This window comes from Argopecten irradians, unplaced genomic scaffold (genome assembly GCF_041381155.1).
Source record: "Argopecten irradians isolate NY unplaced genomic scaffold, Ai_NY scaffold_0071, whole genome shotgun sequence".
Classification (NCBI taxonomy): Eukaryota; Metazoa; Mollusca; class Bivalvia; order Pectinida; family Pectinidae; genus Argopecten; species Argopecten irradians.
The window spans coordinates 31,864-51,135 of NW_027187538.1; positions in this window are offsets into that span (position 1 = coordinate 31,864).

Below are 19,272 nucleotides of genomic sequence, written 5' to 3' on the forward strand. Positions count from 1 at the left end.
CCGACTGTACACTTTAATGAAAAAATCAAAGTCAGGTTGCTACATATAAAACATTTTTTCAAAACTTTTGACCCTTTAGGCCTCTTGAAAATATGAAATTTCAAAAAAGATGGCGTGACGTCACATAAAGTTTACATCGGTTACAAACACAGTATGGCGACTGATAAAAGCAATAACAGATGTATATGTACATCCCTACTACACAATCAATACTTCGACTAAGAGTATATACTTTCATACTTGCAAATTCTGATTTTAAATTGGTTTCTTATAGTTTCACAAGTTACAGACACTTTAAATTTTTATATTTTCATTTGGTTATTGCTAAATATATTTGTGAAACATGTTAGTGTAACAGGGTTATATTTTGTAGTTGTTTAAATAAGTCATAAATTTTTATGTTATATTTTAATGTGTGTGCATCTCTACAGTAGTATTGAGATTTGTATGGAGTGTGCGCATCTAATGGTTTGAATATAGGTATTAGAGGAATGTGAGTAGGTATGTAGGTATGTCAGGACGGACATGACCATTGGACAGTTTGAACTTATGTTGCATGCTTTTAATCTTCTTCTAAATTTCTACGCACTTCTATTCTGGCACCTGAGCTATACGCAACACACTTATTCATGCAGAGTATATTCAGGGGAAATTTAGAAGATCTGGTGAGTTTTTACAATAAATTTTTAGCCATGATTTTGTATAGAATAGTATATTAATGTTGTACTGTAATACAACATACGAATATTATTTATAGTTTTTAAATGGTCCGATCACAGATATATCTTGATCCAGAGAATTGATCATTAACTGCTAAATTCAATTGTGTACAATGCTGTCTGTATTTTATTATTACAGTTATTGTGCAAGCACTTAATATCTTAAGAGGCTATAACAATGGGGATAACCTACGTCACCGGAAGTGATATCGGACACACAAAAACAATGAAAAAACGCCCGCTTTAAGATGAAAATCGGCTGAAATGATGATATAAAAGCAATGCATCTTCAAAACCCATCGTGCGTCAATTACAGTGTATTGTTAGAGACTCTGTAAACAAAAAAAAAAAAAAAAAAAAAAAATAAAACCAAAAATCTATATGATATCGTCAAACTAGGCTAATATATTGTAAAGACCTCGTCACAATATTTGTCGACAGCAGGGATAATCGGTAACATTTTATTCAATAAATATAACGATTAAAATGATTAATAAGTTGTTAAATAAAATAGATTTGTGCTGCCACATAAACAGTCCACGTTTACTAATATGTAATTTTATGATCTGTTGGAAGATAATTTTTCAATTTTCAGTATATCTGCATAGTGGAGAATCATATTACGTGGATTATTTAGAAATGATGAATTAAGTGATAAGTAATTGGTCTCTCATAGGAACTTTAGGGGGTAATCGGTCACATTCCTTAAGTTACGTAAACTTGTGGATAAGGACGCCAACTTAACTTTTATTGTATTTATTTGGATCTTGAAAAACGATTTTTGAACCCCCTATCAGCAAATGGTTACGAGCTATTGAAATCGCTTTTCGTCTATTGCTCGTCATCCGTCTGTTTTGTTTTTTCCACGGCGTGGCTATTGGTCACATTTTATAAAATATGTCAAGCTAGTGTATTTTTTTTAACTTTACTGTTATTTACTGATATAAAATACCTTATATTTCAAGTAGTAGCTATTGCTCATTTTATCTGCTACAAAAGTGACATACCTGTATAAAACCTAGTTGGTGTTTTGTTGTTTTTAAAAAGGATGTCGTTCACAAAAGAAACTACACAAAACTTGAAGATGTAAAGGCTTCCGATGTAAACAAAGGAAAAGCACACTGATCTATAAGCTACAGAAATACGTGAATACATGATAGACAGGATCAACTGAGGGTTTTTAGCTGATAGCGTTAAATACAGTTCACTAATAATTTCTCCACAGATTTAACACACAATAACGATTGAAAAGGTACTTAGAATATATTTTAACAACAAATAGCACAAATGATCATATGCAAACAAAGTATAAAAAGCATATCAGATGATTATCAAGAGGACCTAAGATGTGATATCGTGACGTTCTACCATTGGATTTGCTAATCGGTATCAATTTAACTTCGTTGGTTCAAAATATCTTTATACTATTATCATTTGATAAATTCTCGTGTATGATAACATCCCACTTGATATTGTGTACCTATAAAAAAAACAAGAGGCCCAGAGGGCCTGTATCGCTCACCTGGTTTGTGTGTAATGCCAAGTAATGTTCTGAATACAGGTTCATTGTTTCTTTTCTGAAGGAATTTTGATATTAACCTCTAAGTCCCCTATTGGGCCCCACCCCTCCTGCCCCCAGGGGGTCAGAGCCAATGGTTCTGTTCTCCTTCCCCCAAGGATGTTTATGGCCAAATTTGGTCACAATCCAAGCAAAACTCTAGGACAAGTAGCGATTTATAGGATTTACCTTTATTTCCCCTATTGGGCCACACCCGTCCTGCCCCTGGGGGGCCAGAGCCAAAATTTATACAAGTTCTGTTCCCCTTCCCCCAAGGATGTTTGTTGCCAAATTTGGTTACATTCCATGCAGAAATCTATGACTAGTAGCGATTTAAAGGATTTACCTCTATTTCCTCTATTGGGCCCCACCTCTCCTGCCCCCAGGGTGTCAGAGCAAAAATTTATACAAGTTCTGTTCCCCTTCCCCAAAGGATGTTTGTGGCCAAATTTAGTTACAATCCATGCAGAACTCTAGGACAAGTAGCGATTAATAGAATTTACCTCTATTTCCCCTATTGGGCCCTGCCCCTCCTGCCCCCGGGGGACCAGAGGCAAAATTTATACAAGTTCTGATCCCCTTCCCCCAAGGATGTTTGTGGCCAAATATTGGTTACATTCCATTCAGAACTCTATGACTAGTAGCAATTTAAAGAATTTACCTCTATTTCCCCTATTGGGCCCCGCCCCTCCTGGCCCCGGGGGGTCAGAGCCAAAATTTATACAAGTTCTGTTTCGCTTCCAAAAAGGATGTTTGTGGCCAAATTTGGTTACAATTCATGTAGAACTCTATGACTAGTAGCGATTTATAGGATTTACCTCTATTTCCCCTATTGGGCCCCGCCCCACTTGCCCCTGGGGGATCAGAGCCAAAATTTATACAAGTTCTGTTTCCCTTCCCCCAAGGATGTTTGTGGCTAATTTTGTTTACAATCCATGCAGAACTCTAGGACAAGTAGCGATTTAAAGAATTTACCTCCATTTTCCCTATTGGGCCCCGCCCCTCCTGCCCCAGCGGGGTCAGAGCCAAAATTTATACAAGTTATGTTCCGCTTCCAAAAAGGATGTTTGTGGCCAAATTTGGTTATAATTCATGTAGAACTCTATGACTAGTAGCGATTTAAAGGATTTACCTCTATTTCCCCTATTGGGCCCCGCCCCTCCTGCCCCCGGGGGACCAGAGCCAAAATTTATACAAGTTCTGATCCCCTTCCCCCAAGGATGTTTGTGGCCAAATTTGGTAAACTTCCATTCAGAACTCTATGACTAGTAGCGATTTAAAGGATTTACCTCTATTTCCCCTATTGGGCCCTGCCCCTCCTGCCCCCGGGGGACCAGAGGCAAAATTTATACAAGTTCTGATCCCCTTCCCCCAAGGATGTTTGTGGCCAAATATTGGTTACATTCCATTCAGAACTCTATGACTAGTAGCAATTTAAAGAATTTACCTCTATTTCCCCTATTGGGCCCCGCCCCTCCTGGCCCCGGGGGGTCAGAGCCAAAATTTATACAAGTTCTGTTCCCCTTCCCCCAAGGATGTTTGTGGCTAATTTTGGTTACAATCTATGCAGAACTCTAGGACAAGTAGCGATTTAGTGAATTTACCTCTATTTTCCCTATTGGGCCCCGCCCCTCCTGCCCCCAGGGGGTCAGAGCCAAAATTTATACAAGTTCTGTTCCCCCTCCCCCAAGAATGTTTGTGGCTAATTTTGGTTACAATCCATGCAGAACTCTAGGACTAGTAGCGATTTTAAAGAATTTACCTCTATTTCCCCTATTGGGCCCCGCCCATCCTGCCCCCGGGGGTCAGAGCCAAAATTTATACAAGTTCTGTTCCCCCTCCCCCAAGGATGTTTGTGGCCAAATTTGGATACATTCCATGCAGAACTCTAGGACAAGTAGCGATTTAAAGGATTTACCTCTATTTCCCCTATTGGGCCCCGCCCCTCCTGGCCCCGGGGGGTCAGAGCCAAAATTTATACAAGTTCTGTTTCGCTTCCAAAAAGGATGTTTGTGGCCAAATTTGGTTACAATTCATGTAGAACTCTATGACTAGTAGCGATTTATAGGATTTTACCTCTATTTCCCCTATTGGGCCCCGCCCCACTTGCCCCTGGGGGATCAGAGCCAAAATTTATACAAGTTCTGTTTCCCTTCCCCCAAGGATGTTTGTGGCTAATTTTGTTTACAATCCATGCAGAACTCTAGGACAAGTAGCGATTTAAAGAATTTACCTCCATTTTCCCTATTGGGCCCCGCCCCTCCTGCCCCAGCGGGGTCAGAGCCAAAATTTATACAAGTTATGTTCCGCTTCCAAAAAGGATGTTTGTGGCCAAATTTGGTTACAATTCATGTAGAACTCTATGACTAGTAGCGATTTAAAGGATTTACCTCTATTTCCCCTATTGGGCCCCGCCCCTCCTGCCCCGGGGGACCAGAGCCAAAATTTATACAAGTTCTGTTCCCCTTCCCCCAAGGATGTTTGTGGCCAAATTTGGTTACAATCCATGCAGAACTCTAGGACAAGTAGCGATTTAAAGGATTTACCTCTATTTCCCCTATTGGGCCCCGCCCCTCCTGGCCCCCGGGGGGTCAGAGCCAAAATTTATACAAGTTCTGTTTCGCTTCCCCAAAAAGGATGTTTGTGGCTAATTTTGGTTACATTCCATTCAGAACTCTATGACTAGTAGCAATTTAAAGAATTTACCTCTATTTCCCCTATTGGGCCCCGCCCCTCCTGGCCCCGGGGGGTCAGAGCCAAAATTTATACAAGTTCTGTTCCCCTTCCCCCAAGGATGTTTGTGGCTAATTGTGGTTACAATCTATGCAGAACTCTAGGACAAGTAGCGATTTAGTGAATTTTTTTCCCTATTGGGCCCCGCCCCTCCTGCCCCCAGGGGGTCAGAGCCAAAATTTATACAAGTTCTGTTCCCCCTCCCCCAAGAATGTTTGTGGCTAATTTTGGTTACAATCCATGCAGAACTCTAGGACTAGTAGCGATTTAAAGAATTTACCTCTATTTCCCCTATTGGGCCCCGCCCATCCTGCCCCCGGGGGTCAGAGCCAAAATTTATACAAGTTCTGTTCCCCCTCCCCCAAGGATGTTTGTGGCCAAATTTGGATACATTCCATGCAGAACTCTAGGACAAGTAGCGATTTAAAGGATTTACCTCTATTTCCCCTATTGGGCCCCGCCCCTCCTGGCCCCGGGGGGTCAGAGCCAAAATTTATACAAGTTCTGTTTCGCTTCCAAAAAGGATGTTTGTGGCCAAATTTGGTTACAATTCATGTAGAACTCTATGACTAGTAGCGATTTATAGGATTTACCTCTATTTCCCCTATTGGGCCCCGCCCCTCCTGCCCCTGGGGGATCAGAGCCAAAATTTATACAAGTTCTGTTTCCCTTCCCCCAAGGATGTTTGTGGCTAATTTTGGTTACAATCCATGCAGAACTCTAGGACAAGTAGCGATTTAAAGAATTTACCTCCATTTTCCCTATTGGGCCCCGCCCCTCCTGCCCCAGCGGGGTCAGAGCCAAAAATTTATACAAGTTATGTTCCGCTTCCAAAAAGGATGTTTGTGGCCAAATTTGGTTACAATTCATGTAGAACTCTATGACTAGTAGCGATTTAAAGGATTTACCTCTATTTCCCCTATTGGGCCCCGCCCCTCCTGCCCCGGGGGACCAGAGCCAAAATTTATACAAGTTCTGATCCCCTTCCCCCAAGGATGTTTGTGGCCAAATTTGGTAAACTTCCATTCAGAACTCTATGACTAGTAGCGATTTAAAGGATTTACCTCTATTTCCCCTATTGGGCCCCGCCCCTCCTGCCCCTGGGGGATCAGAGCCAAAATTTATACAAGTTCTGTTCCCCTTCCCCCAAGGATGTTTGTGGCTAATTTTGGTTACAATCTATGCAGAACTCTAGGACAAGTAGCGATTTAGTGAATTTACCTCTATTTTCCCTATTGGGCCCCGCCCCTCCTGCCCCCAGGGGGTCAGAGCCAAAATTTAATACAAGTTCTGTTCCCCCTCCCCCAAGAATGTTTGTGGCTAATTTTGGTTACAATCCATGCAGAACTCTAGGACAAGTAGCGATTTAAAGATTTACCTCTATTTCCCCATATTGGGCCCCGCCCCTCCTGCCCCCGGGGGTTTAGAGCCAAAATTTATACAAGTTCTGTGTTCCCCCTCCCCCAAGGATGTTTGTGGCCAAATTTGGTTACATTCCATGCAGAACTCTAGGACAAGTAGCGATTTAAAGGATTTACCTCTATTTCCCCTATTGGGCCCCGCCCCTCCTGGCCCCGGGGGGTTAGAGCCAAAATTTATACAAGTTCTGTTCCCCCTCCCCCAAGGATGCTTGTGGCCAAATTTGGTTACAATCCATGCAGAACTCTATGACTAGTAGCGATTTAAAGGAAATGTTGACGGACGGACGGACGGACGGACGGACGGACGACGGACGACGGACGACGGACGACGGACGCCGCGCCATGGCATAAGCTCACCGGCCCTTCGGGCCAGGTGAGCTAAAATGGTAGTCAAATAATTTCAAATTAGCCAAATATTCATTATTTTGTTAATCTTATCTGTCTCAAAAAATGAGCATTAATAAATACAAAACTATGTTAAAATGATTATCAAAATATCTATATCGAACAAAATATTTGATAATTGTATATCTACATGGTAACGAACTTCAAGTTGTCGACTACCGCGTTTTCCCCATTGGTGCATTATGCACGACAAGAGTAAATAGAGAGATACATGTAGTACTTATGAAATTCCACACACAGGTTCATTAAGTATTAAGCTCACATGTTGAATTCGAACCATAAGAAACAATTTCATCTATTAGAATCAAGAAAGAAGGACGTACTTTCTAAACGATGAATAAAAAAAGGTCCTTAATAATCTCTGGTAAATACATGTAGCGGTATCGAAATAAATCGATTGATTCCGAAATTTGTTATATCTGAATCTACGTAAAATTGAAACCCCTCCAGTATTCTCAAGACAATTGCATAGAATAAAAGACGGACGGATGAGGAGCATGGGGGAAGACTTATTTTTATAGCTCGCTCAGCCTTATTTGCTGATGGATGGTTAAAGATATATGCAACATGGGACATAGTTAATTCAGATCCCCGCTATTGGAGATATCCTCTAAAGTGAAGTAAGTTTGATTGTGGAGACTTTTGTGTATGAAAAAACCCAGGAAAAAAGGAAGTCGAGCTGAGAAAGACGGAGTATAATTCAAGTAGGGCGGAGGCTGCTAATTTGTTGAATCAGTATACTGGCCTTGGCATTTATTTGAGATATATACAACAAAGATGGGTGGAGTTTTGCAAAGTAACAATTTACCATTTACAATGTTATTACAGCAATGTTTCCCATGGGTATACTGAAAAAGTGCAAAAAATGTAAACCTCAAAATAGCAAAAGGTACTACTTGACCATTAAAAAGAATGTGTCTATGAAGTTTCGTGGAAATATCTCTGCTGGTTTTAGAGTTATTCTCCGGGAAATGAACCTGCATACAAAAATATGATATTTACAGCAATGTTTCTATGGTTAACATGAAACAGGCACAGCAAAGTGAAAACCTAAAAATGAGCAAAAGGCACTACTAGACCACAAGAACAATGTTGTCTATTAGAAGTTTCATGGAAATATCTCTGCTGAGTTGTTTAGAGTTGTGCTCCGGAAACGATCCTTACACAAAAATCTGCCCATTTTTCAGCAATCTTGTTTCCATGGTGTTACAGAAAAAAGTACAAAAAAATGAAACCCTTAAAATAGCAAAAGGGCACTACTAGAACCACAAGAACTAATGGTGCCTATGGAGTTCCGTTGCATATATCTTAAACCGGTTTTCCAGTTATGCTGCGGAGGTAACGATCCTGGTCCTGGTACAATAATATTAGATATTTTCAGCAATGTTTCCATGGTTACGGAATTAGAAAGTTGCCACAAAAATGAAAAACCTAAAAATAGCAAAAGGCACCTACGTAGAACCATAAGAACAATGTGTCCTATGAAGTTTTCATGGGAAATATCTCTGCTGGTTTTAGAGTTTTGCTCCGGAAACGATTCTTACACAAAAATCTGCCCATTTTCAGCAATGTTTCCATGGAGTTTACAGAAAAAGTACAAAAAGTTGTAAACTCTTAAAATAGCAAAAGGCAACTACTAGACGCAATAAGACCAATGTGTTCTATGGAGTTTTCGTGGGTAAATATTCTTCAACTGGATTTAGATTAGTACGACGGACGGTACGGTACGGAACCCATTTGTATATCGCCCCGCCAAACTTCGTTGGGCTCGAGGGGATAATAAAAAGTTGTTTTGAACGGTGGTTCCTCATTTTGAAATGCGTAAATTTCAGTTTCCGTAACTTTGGATGTGACCGTTACCGCACTAAATGTTCTAAGTGTGACTCGATATCACTTTCATAGTTTCTAATTAAGCACCGTTCTATGTTTCTCCCTACTAGTCAGGAATATAATTGGAAATGGAAATAATTTTACTTTACAAACAGTCAATATATTACATAGTTAGTAAAACGTGGGACGGTTTTTGTGACAGCGAAAATCTATTTATTTACAACTTTTAATCGTTTTATTGAATAATAATGGTTACCGATATCCCTGCTGTCGAAAAATATTGTGTCGAGGTGTTTGCATTATATGAGCTAGTTGACGAGATTTAATAGCTTCATAGAATCTCTAACAATACACTGTCTTTGCAATTGACGCACGATAGGTTTAGGAAGCGATGACATTGCTTTTATTGTCTTGATTTCAGCGATTTTCATCTTGAAGCGGTCGTTTTCATTTGTTTTTGTGTGTCTCCGTTATCACTTCCGGTGACGTAGGTTGTCCCCATTGTATAATCGCCGTTTCTTGAGTACCTACCGCACGATGTGTGGGATGAGAAATTTTTTAGTATTTGCTATTATTTTTAAAATGAACAATTCATTATCTATTCTGTATATTATTATGTATTTTCGTTTATCGCTGTATAAGCTAACGGATGAACGGTCTATGTATTATATAATTGTTTATCCTTTTGATATAGCTGTTGATAATTCAGTCTTATTCTAAATGTCCATGTAATCTATTATGTATGATACATGTATACATTCAGTAATGTTAAACTACTTATTATTTAACTGTACTTCGTGATTTCAGTTAGTATAAGTTTTATATTTCTATATTAGCTCTTTTTTATCAATAATATGCATGCCGCGAGTTATGCCACTTGATTGTCCTGTCCGTTAGTGTATCGTATGTATGTACTAATAGGGACGATTGTTGTTGTGTTATAGGGTTTTTAAGAACCAGAATAAAGGAACAATAAAGGAAAACATGGTTTATGTGGTTCATGAACAAGCGTAAATACCGAGTCGACCCCTGTGTGTGCGGAACATTAGATTTAGGATGTTAAATCCAGTTATATCATAAGATTATGAATGTTGAATGAATGTCGTATGTCGAGCTGGCACAACAATTCAAGAAATCTCGTTTTTTGTTAGTCAGTTATACATTAAGTTTCTGAATTGTTGAATATCAGATGCGAGCAGCTGAATGTAGTGTTGCATATCGACATACGACATGTGCGAAACATTCGGAACTTAGAGTATAACTGACAAAACCGAACGAGACCTATTTGAATGTTGTGGCAGCTCGAACATTCAACATTCAAAACACAAATAACCTGGCCAACGATAACAAAATTTGTGAAATGTTGTGCCAGATCGACATACGACATTTCAAAAATCACGTGACGTACGGTTGGCTCGCCCGACCTTCAACATTATTAGAGTCTTGAACTGATTTATTTTATATAACACGTTTGGTGTACCATCAACATGTTACTGCGTAACTTGCCTAAACGTTAGAGGCAATAGGTGTTTTAGAACTGTGGCTTATGTACTTCCGAACTTCTTGGAAAATATGGACAAATATATAATATATTAGCTGTCTACGAGCATGAGTTGGCGGTCAAAAAGCAACGCTTTTCGAAAGCAGGAGATATAACGGCATGGCTTTAGTATAACGGGAAAGTTACGCGAGGCGAGAGGCGAGGCTAGTTCGGAATAACCACGCGTTAGTTTACATGTTTCCCGCCTTTCGCGAAGCTTTACAGGAGGAGCATTGCGGCTTCCCAGTAATGAAAATGCCGCAGCTGCAAGCATCAAAACTCAGCTGATGGACAGACTGATTACATTTGGTACACTACTCTGTCGGGGAAAGTGTGGCGTCCTTTACATGACAGTTTATTTACGTCTTGAAAATAGATTTAAGCGACAAGACGCGATATTAAGAATCAAAGACACTTCGGAGCAGCAGCTTTAGGGTCCTCTCAGATGCGGCGATACTCACTATATTTCAGCGTACTTAGGTGATTTTGTAATGGTCTAACGCACATCACTATGTTACAAGGTGAGGATCACTTTTATCCCATTAAGCGCCGCTAGCGGTATTATAATGAGATAATTCGCTCCGCTCGAGGCTCGCTTCGCAGTTTATGTGGATGTCAGACTATTTCGCCGGCGTTGTAGGCAACGAAATTGTAACCAGGACAGAGGTGAACTATCGTCTCTGGCTAGGTGGAGGGGCTCGACGTTTTTATTCCAGACTTTAGGTGAGGCGGTTAGAGGAGAGCGAGTAGGACTTCTGCTCATTGGCCAAAACAACGAAATAAGTCCTGGATTATTCTAGACTGTGATTATTTAGAGTGTCATGTTGAGTATAAACAAGCAGGGTCATGTGCTCTAGTCTGAACGGCGGCCATTCGTCGATCGGGGGTCCACCAGGGGACGAGGCGGGTGGCACGATTTTTAGCTTCGGAGCTCTCATGGCGCTACGGAGCCCGACTCTGTCTGTGCTTCTATCGAGGGACCCACAACTGTGGCTATTGCCCGAGTTGTTGGGACGAGGGGTCTTATGACGCGTGATCACTGTCCGAGGACGTACGCATGTTCACTGCTCCGTTCGCTCAATCACCGTTCAACCTTGTCTCTGATAAATATCTGCCAACTGTCTATCAGTCGCGGAGAGTTCTGCTCTATAGGAGAGATTGTGAGATGGCTAGTCGGTATTTAGGCACAATCAAGGCATTACGCGATGTGTGGATGGAGGGATACAGAACTTAGGAGATAAAAAGTTCAGGGGCATCATTTGGTGGGCGGGGGGGGGGGGGGATAGGGGGGGGGGGGGGGGGGGGGGGGGGGGGGGCGGGGGGGGGGGCGGGGGCAGGGCGGGGGGGGGGCGGGTGGTTGTTGTGGATTTGTTAGAGGGTCGTGCAGGGGGGAGGGGGAGTAGGAGGTGTGTGGGTATAAGGGTGGAGGGACGTGGAGGCGAATGCGGCGGAGAGGAGAGAGAAATCTCTTCATTAACAGGACATTCTTTATTGGCCTTAGGTATAGAGGGTAGCGTGTTTGCTCTTAGTACTCACGTGGTGTCTATCTCCGGAAGACACTCTGTCTAGGGCATTGCATAGAGGAGCGGTACCTGGGGGTTTTTGGTAAGGGTATGGGGGAGAGGAGATCAGAGAGCTGATGTACGTGAAAGTTAGTGGTGCTCGGTGGGTTCCCGCGGGGGGGGCGAGAGAGTGGAGGGCTCCGGGCGCCAAAAGGGGAGGAAATAGAGTATATACATATCTGTTAAATATCGTCTACTATGTCATAGTGACTGGATATTATGTAGAGACAGAGAGGAATTGTAACACTCAATATTGGCCACAAATCAGCGGGCATGGGGGAGTGGAGGGGATACAGAACTGTGGTAAGAAATTGTTGGCTCTTGTCCCCCGGGGGCAGGAAGGGGCGGGGCCCAATTAGGGGAAATAGAGGTAAATCCTTTAAATCGCTACTTGTCCCATAGAGTTCTGATGGAATGTAACCAAATTTGGCCACAAACATCCTTGGGGGCAAGGGGAACAGAACTAGTTTATAAATTTTGGCTCTGACCCCCCGGGGCAGGAGGATGGGTGGGCCCCTATAGGGGAAATAGAGGGTAAATCACTATAAAATCGCTACTAGTCATAAGAGTCTACATGAATTGTAACCAAATTTGGCCACAAAACATCCTTGGGGAAGGGGAACAGAACTTGTATAAATTTTGGCTCTGGTCCCCCGGGGGCAGGAGGGGCGGGGCCCAATAGGGGAAATAGAGGTAAATCCTTTAAATCGCGTACTAGTCATAGAGTTCTGCATGGAATGTAAGCCAAATTTGGGCCACAAAAATCCTTTTTGGAAGGGGAACAGAACTTGTAATAAATTTTGGCTCTTGAGCCCCCGGGGGCAGGACGGGTGAGGCCCCAATAGGGGGAAATAGAGGTAAAATCCTATAAATCGCTACTTGTCCTAGAGTTTTGCATTAGATTGTGACCAAATTTGGGCCATAAACATCCTTGGGGGAAGGGGAACAGAACTTGTATAAATTTTGGCTCTGACCCCCTGGGGGCAGGACGGGGTGGGGCCCAATAGGGATTTAGAGGTTAATATTAAAAATCCTTCAGAAAAGAAACAATGAACCTGAATTCAGAACATTACTTGGCATTTATCAAAAAAACCAGTGTGAGCGATACAGGCCCTCTGGGCCATCTAGTTTTTAACTAACAGTATATACATATATATATATTATAGTATCATTGGGTATGAATCTCGGCGGTCGAGAAAAAAACGAACCTATTTTCTTAAAACCGTGATTATTTTAATAAATGGGTTCTATACAACATTGAAGGATATCTTACCACTTTAAAGAGAAATAATTTATCTTTCCATTGAGTGCTTGTTGAACAAAATTGGCCAAGTATTGACGAAGTTATGGCTTGATGAATCGGGAAATTTGCTAAAACTTATGCTAGGTTTAGACATTTCCCTGTCCGGTCGAAAATGTCGTCTCGGCTCTAATGGGTACCTCAAAAAACCAAGCCAAAATCACAAAATCTACGCTTGTGGTGGTTAACAGTACCCATAACTGTGTTCATCCCACAATCTCCTTAGGATAGTGTCATGACCCGTACTTTGTAGAAACTCCATTTTAAACATCGTGTTTAGCTCACTTACTTTAAACCGTCACCGCCATGTTCATTTTTCTCTCGGAACGCTTCTCGAGTTTACACACAAGCACAACATTACATAATTTGCATAATGTAGTCATGATATGTGAACAATTGAAAAACTGACGGGTGTTGTTTTGATTTCAATCAAGTCATATCAATACTCTTAAGACAACCCTTTGAAATATTGATCTTCAATAAGAAGCGTTGTTTTTCACAAAAGAAAGACGTTGCCACTGGTACTAGTAATTCCGGTTAGCAAAAACATACCTTAAATGTATATCTAAATAATGAGTCCACTTACGTGGGAGTACATGTTCACACAAGTGATTCATTACGCCTAATAAAAAAAAAATTATTGTTATTTGCTATAAAATAACTTGAACATAACCTAATATGTCCAAATTGCCAAATAAGCCAAAATATGACCACATCCAAAAGACCCAATTTTCACATAAATGAAACATAAATAACATATGCTTTAAATGTCAATAGAGAAGATGTTAGTTGACAGATTATTCCATTTATTGAACGTATAACCAAATTATTTCTCTTAACCTTGACAGGGGAAATACAGCATTTAACTGGTTGTGAGATTCTTTCTATTTCACCATACAGTAAAAGCTTTTTTTTTAGCTACACAACGATCCTTGCATGTTCTCCAACAACTGATGATGACGTCATGGCATATGTATCATGGACTCCAATGGTAATAGTAACTTAATATGACATCACGACAACAATAGTGCAATGTCTCACCCCGCAAAGAGGGTGATAAGAATTCTATTAAATAGATTGAACAAGATGGCCCAGATGTGCCTGAATTGCTCACCATAGTTGTGGCAGATCTGAATAACAAGATCAATGTTTCTTTCCTAAAGTAATTTTTAAATGAACCTCTAATGTCCCCTATTGGGCACCACGTCTTTCTGCTCCAGGGGATGGATCAGGAGTCAAGATTTATGAAATTTTGTTCCCCTCACCAGAAGTATGTTTCTAGAACGAAATTGATGGTGACGATATGGACGAAATAGTTTGAAAAAAGCTTGTCAGAAAATTATTTCGTGTGTGATGTTGTATATAGCCATCTCGCCCAAAGCGCATGAGTTAACTTGGAACTAAAACTGAGTCATGGATGATAAATATGCCATTTCTATTGATGTAGCAAGGTACAGGAAATGCATTTGATCTGAAAGTACATGTGGTATCAATGTTTTTTTACAGTACACGACCGACCCCATTCCTCTATTGAACGGAAGTGGTTATAAAGATCAACTAATTTTAATCAGATTGGTTACAATCCATGCAGAACTTTTGACTAGAAGCGATTTAAAGGAAATGTTGACAGACAGAAATGTTTGGGCCAGGTGATCTAACAAGAGGCCCAGAGGGCCTGTATCGCTCACCTGGTTTTGTAATGCCTAGTAAAGGTTCATTGTTTCTTTTCTGAAGGAATTTGAATATTTACCTCTAATTCCCCTATTGGGCCCCACTCTTTCTGCTCAAGGGGGTCAGAGCCAAAAATAATTATAGGAATTCTGTTAACCCCAAGAATGTTTCTAGGCCAAATTTGGTTAAACTCCAAGCAGAATTCTAAGACTAGTAGCGATTTATAGGATTTACCTAAATTTCCCTATTGGGTCCCGCCCCCTCCTGCCCCCAGGGGTCAGAGCCAAAAATTTATACAAGTTCTATTCTCCTTCCCCCAAGGATGTTTCTGGCCAAATTTGGTTTCAATCCATGCAGAACTCTAGGACAAGTAGCGATTTATAGGATTTACCCTCTATTTCCCCATTGGGCCCGCCCCTCCTGCCTGCCCGGGGTGTCAGAGCCAAAATTTATATAAGTTCTGTTCCCTTTCCCTAAGAATGTTTCTGGCCAAATTTGGTTACAATCCATGCAGAACTCTAGGGACAAGTAGCGCATTTATAGGATTTACCTCTATTTCCCCTATTGGGGCCCCGCCCCTCCTGGTCCCCAGGGGTCAGAGCAAAAATTTTATACAAGTTCTTGGTTCCCCTTCCCCCTAGGATGTTTCTGGCCCCAAATTTGGTTACAATCATTGCAGAACTCTAGAACAAGTAGCAATTTTATGAAGGATTTACCTAAATTTCCCCTATTGGCCCCGCCCCTCCTGTCCCCAGGGGGTCAGAGCAAAAATTTATACAAGTTCTGTTCCCCTTCCCCCAAGGATGGTTTCTGGCCACAATTTGGTTATCAATCCATGCAGAACCTCTAGGACAAGTAGCGATTCATAGGATGTTACCTTAATTTCCCCTATGGGCCCCGCCCTTCCTGTCCTCGGGGGGTCAGAGCAAAAATTTAAACCAGTTCTGATCCCTCTTCCCCAAGGATGTTTCTGGCCAAAATTTGGTTACAATCCATGCAGAAAACTCTCAGGACAAGTAGCGAGTTTTTAGGATATTACCTAAATTTCCCTTATTGGGCCCCGCCCCTCCTGTCCCCGGGAGGTCATGAGCCAAAAATTTATACAAGTTCTGTTCCCCTTCCCCCAAGGATGTTTCTGGCCAAATTTGGTTACAATCCATGCTGAACACTAGGAACATTGTAGCGATTTATAGGATTTACCTCAATTTCACCTATTGGGCCCCGCGCCCTCCTGCCCCCGGGGGGTCAGAGCCAATATTTATACAAGTTCTTTTCCCCTTCCCCAAGGATGTTTCTGGCCAAATTTGTTTTCAATCCATGCAGAACTCTAGGACAAGTAGCGATTTATAGGATTTACCTCAATTTCCACCCCTATTGGGCCCCGCCCCTCCTGTCCCCGGGGAGGTCGGAAGCCAAAATTTATACAAGTTCTGTTCCCTCCCCCCAAGGATGTTTCTGGCCAAATTTGGTTTAAAATCCATGCAAAACTCTATGACTAGTAGCGATTTAAAGGAAATGTTGACGGACAGGACGGACGACGGGACGACGGACGACGGACGCCGCGCAATGACATAAGCTCACTCGGCCCTTTGGGCCAGGTGAGGCTAAAAATGAAAGTATTTCCATCTAGGTAGCCGTGGCAGTTTAAGATACCTTTAGTCGACATTTATGCGTCAAAGTATTGGACCAGCAAGTCTAATTCAAATATCCTACATGTACTTAGAAGTAGGTTATTGCCAGAGATTTTCTCATTAAAACAAACTTAACGTTTAGAGACCTATGGACCTTAATGGTCATTTATTGGCACGAAACAACAGTCACATTTCACAGTATGTGACTATCAATTAAAAACAATACAAGGAACTTTTAGCTGAAGATATTTTTTCTGATATATTTGATGACTTAAAATTTAACATTTAAATATGTCATTCTTTTGGTAGCCCTTCATCCTAATATGCTACAGGCCCAATATTAGTACTAAAGACCTCTTAATTATCAACATGAATTGTTTAGAGACTATCTGAACCCAGTGACCTTGAATTGAAGGCCCAAGAGTAATTCACGCATTTGGACAAATATTGAGTAGCACTTCATTACCATCTCATCTACATGCCCAATAATGAGTTACCCTGGCCTTTGGTTTATTGAGGATAAGGAAGTCATTTGAATTATAAGGTTTATAAACGGTGCACGATGTGCAATGAAGGAAAAAAACATGATGTGGTCATCATGGATCTTTTATTGGTGTATAAAAAGGGCTGAAATTCACATTGACATCCATTACATATCATATTAGAATGAAACTAACAAGAGGCTCATGGGCTTTAACGGTCATCTGACATCCAATAGTAACTTGTCATTTAAGGGCCAACATAATAGCTATGAGGGACCTTTAAACACATGGTGTGTGTTAAATGTTTTTTCCCTCCTGTATTCAACACAGTTAGCTGAGAGTAAATATGAACTGATTGTTGATGAAACTCTGAATATGCAATGAGTGATCTTGGAGTGAATTGTGGCATACTGGAACAATTTATCATAACTGACAAATGGTTGTTATTTTTCTTTCTAATTTAATCATCCTATGGTCAGAGTGACCTAAAAATTTTAAAGCCATTTGGACCCCACTGGGCTCCACACCCGTTCAGCCTTTGGGGATGAGACAGGGTCAAAATGACATAATAGCAAAATGTCCTCTTGTGTGTTATTATGTGAATCAAAAGTTGAACAATTTCCAGTAGAAAATAAACAAAATATACCAGAGAAGTATTCAATATAAACTACAGCAAACTTAGCCTCCTCCCCTCATGGGGGGCAAACAAAGAGGCCAAGGGTTATAAAATTCACAATTCTGATAAAGCACCACTAAAACTTTATAACACAAGGTCCAATAATAGCATTATTACAAAGGACATGAACTCTATAATATAGTTACCCTCGAAAAATCCCTTTTTTCAAACTCATCCTAGATCTTGTTGATATAAGGCTACATACAGAGTTTCATCAAAATCAGTTCACATTTACCAAAAGTTATCTTGTTCATAAGCACAATGATAAAATTAGAACAAAGGGCAATAACTTGTACGTTACTGTCGAATAATTCCCATTTTTGAACTCGTACCAAATCTTGTTGATATAAGGCTACATACAAAGTTTCATCAACCTCGGTTATAACATTTACTCATAGTCATCATGTTCACAAAGTAAAGTTAACGCACAATGGACAATAGGCTATTGCAGTAGGTCACTATGACGTATGGTCAGGTGACCTAAAAAAATAGTAACAGTGACCTTGACCTTGATCTGGCAATCCTGAAACTGTATCTTGTCGAAAATATATGGTCCTTTAAATTTTGTGTGAAGTTTGATCCAAAATCACTCAAGGAATGAAGCCGCTAGAGCACTGAAAAGGATTTTGCATAAAAAAAATAGTAACAGTGACCTTGACCTTGACTCCTGCAACCTTGAAACTCAAACTTTTTCAGCCCTTTGTATTTGTGTGCAGTTTGATCAAAATCACTCAAGGAATGAAGCCGCTAGAGTGCTGACAAAGAAATTATCTAAAAATAGTAACAGTGACCTTGACCTTAGTCTAGCAATCTTCACACTCAAACTTGTCCGATATATTATAATCCTTTGTCTATGTGTGAAGTGTGATCAAATTCACTCAAGAAATAAAGCCACTAGAGTGCTGATAGGGATTTTTCTAAAAATTGTAGCAGTGACCTTGAACTTGACCCAGCAACCCTGAAACTCGAGCTCGTCCGAGATCTTGTTTAATATAAAGCTACATACAAAGTTTTCATCAATCTCGGTTCACATTTACTCAAGTTATCATGTTCACAACAAAAAGTTAACGCACGACAGAGTGCTGACAAAGACAAGAAATTATCTAAAAATATAGTAACAGTGACCTTGACCTTAGTCTGGCAATCTTCACACTCAAAATTTGTCCGAGATATTATGATCCTTTGTTCTATGTGTGAAGTGTGATCAAAAATCACTCAAGGAATGAAGCTGCTAGAGTGCTGATAGTGACTTTCTAAGAATAGTAGCAGTGACCTTTGAACTTGACCCAGCAACCCTGAAACTCGAACTCGTCCGAGATCTTGTTAGTAATTAAGCTACATACAAAGTTTCATTAATCTCGGTTAACATTTACTCAAGTTATCGTGTTCACAACAAAAAGTTAACGCACGATGGACGACACACGGTCGCACGGACAACGGGACAAAACGCTGTCGCAATAGGTCACCATGACCTATGGTCAGGTAAACCTAAAAATGTCTAAAATGTGTTGTTTCCAAAAATCTAGTTTCCCTTTGGGACACCAATTCACCAGGGGATCAGAGCTAATTGATACAAACTCTGTTCCCCTTTCCACAAGGATGTTTGTGGCCAACTTTGGTTACAATCCATGCAGAAACTCTATGACTTAAAATATAGTCGTGATTTTAAAAGATATGTTGACAGATTACAGATGATAGAGCCATAAATCCCCATAACACAAAGCTCAACGGGCCATTATGTACC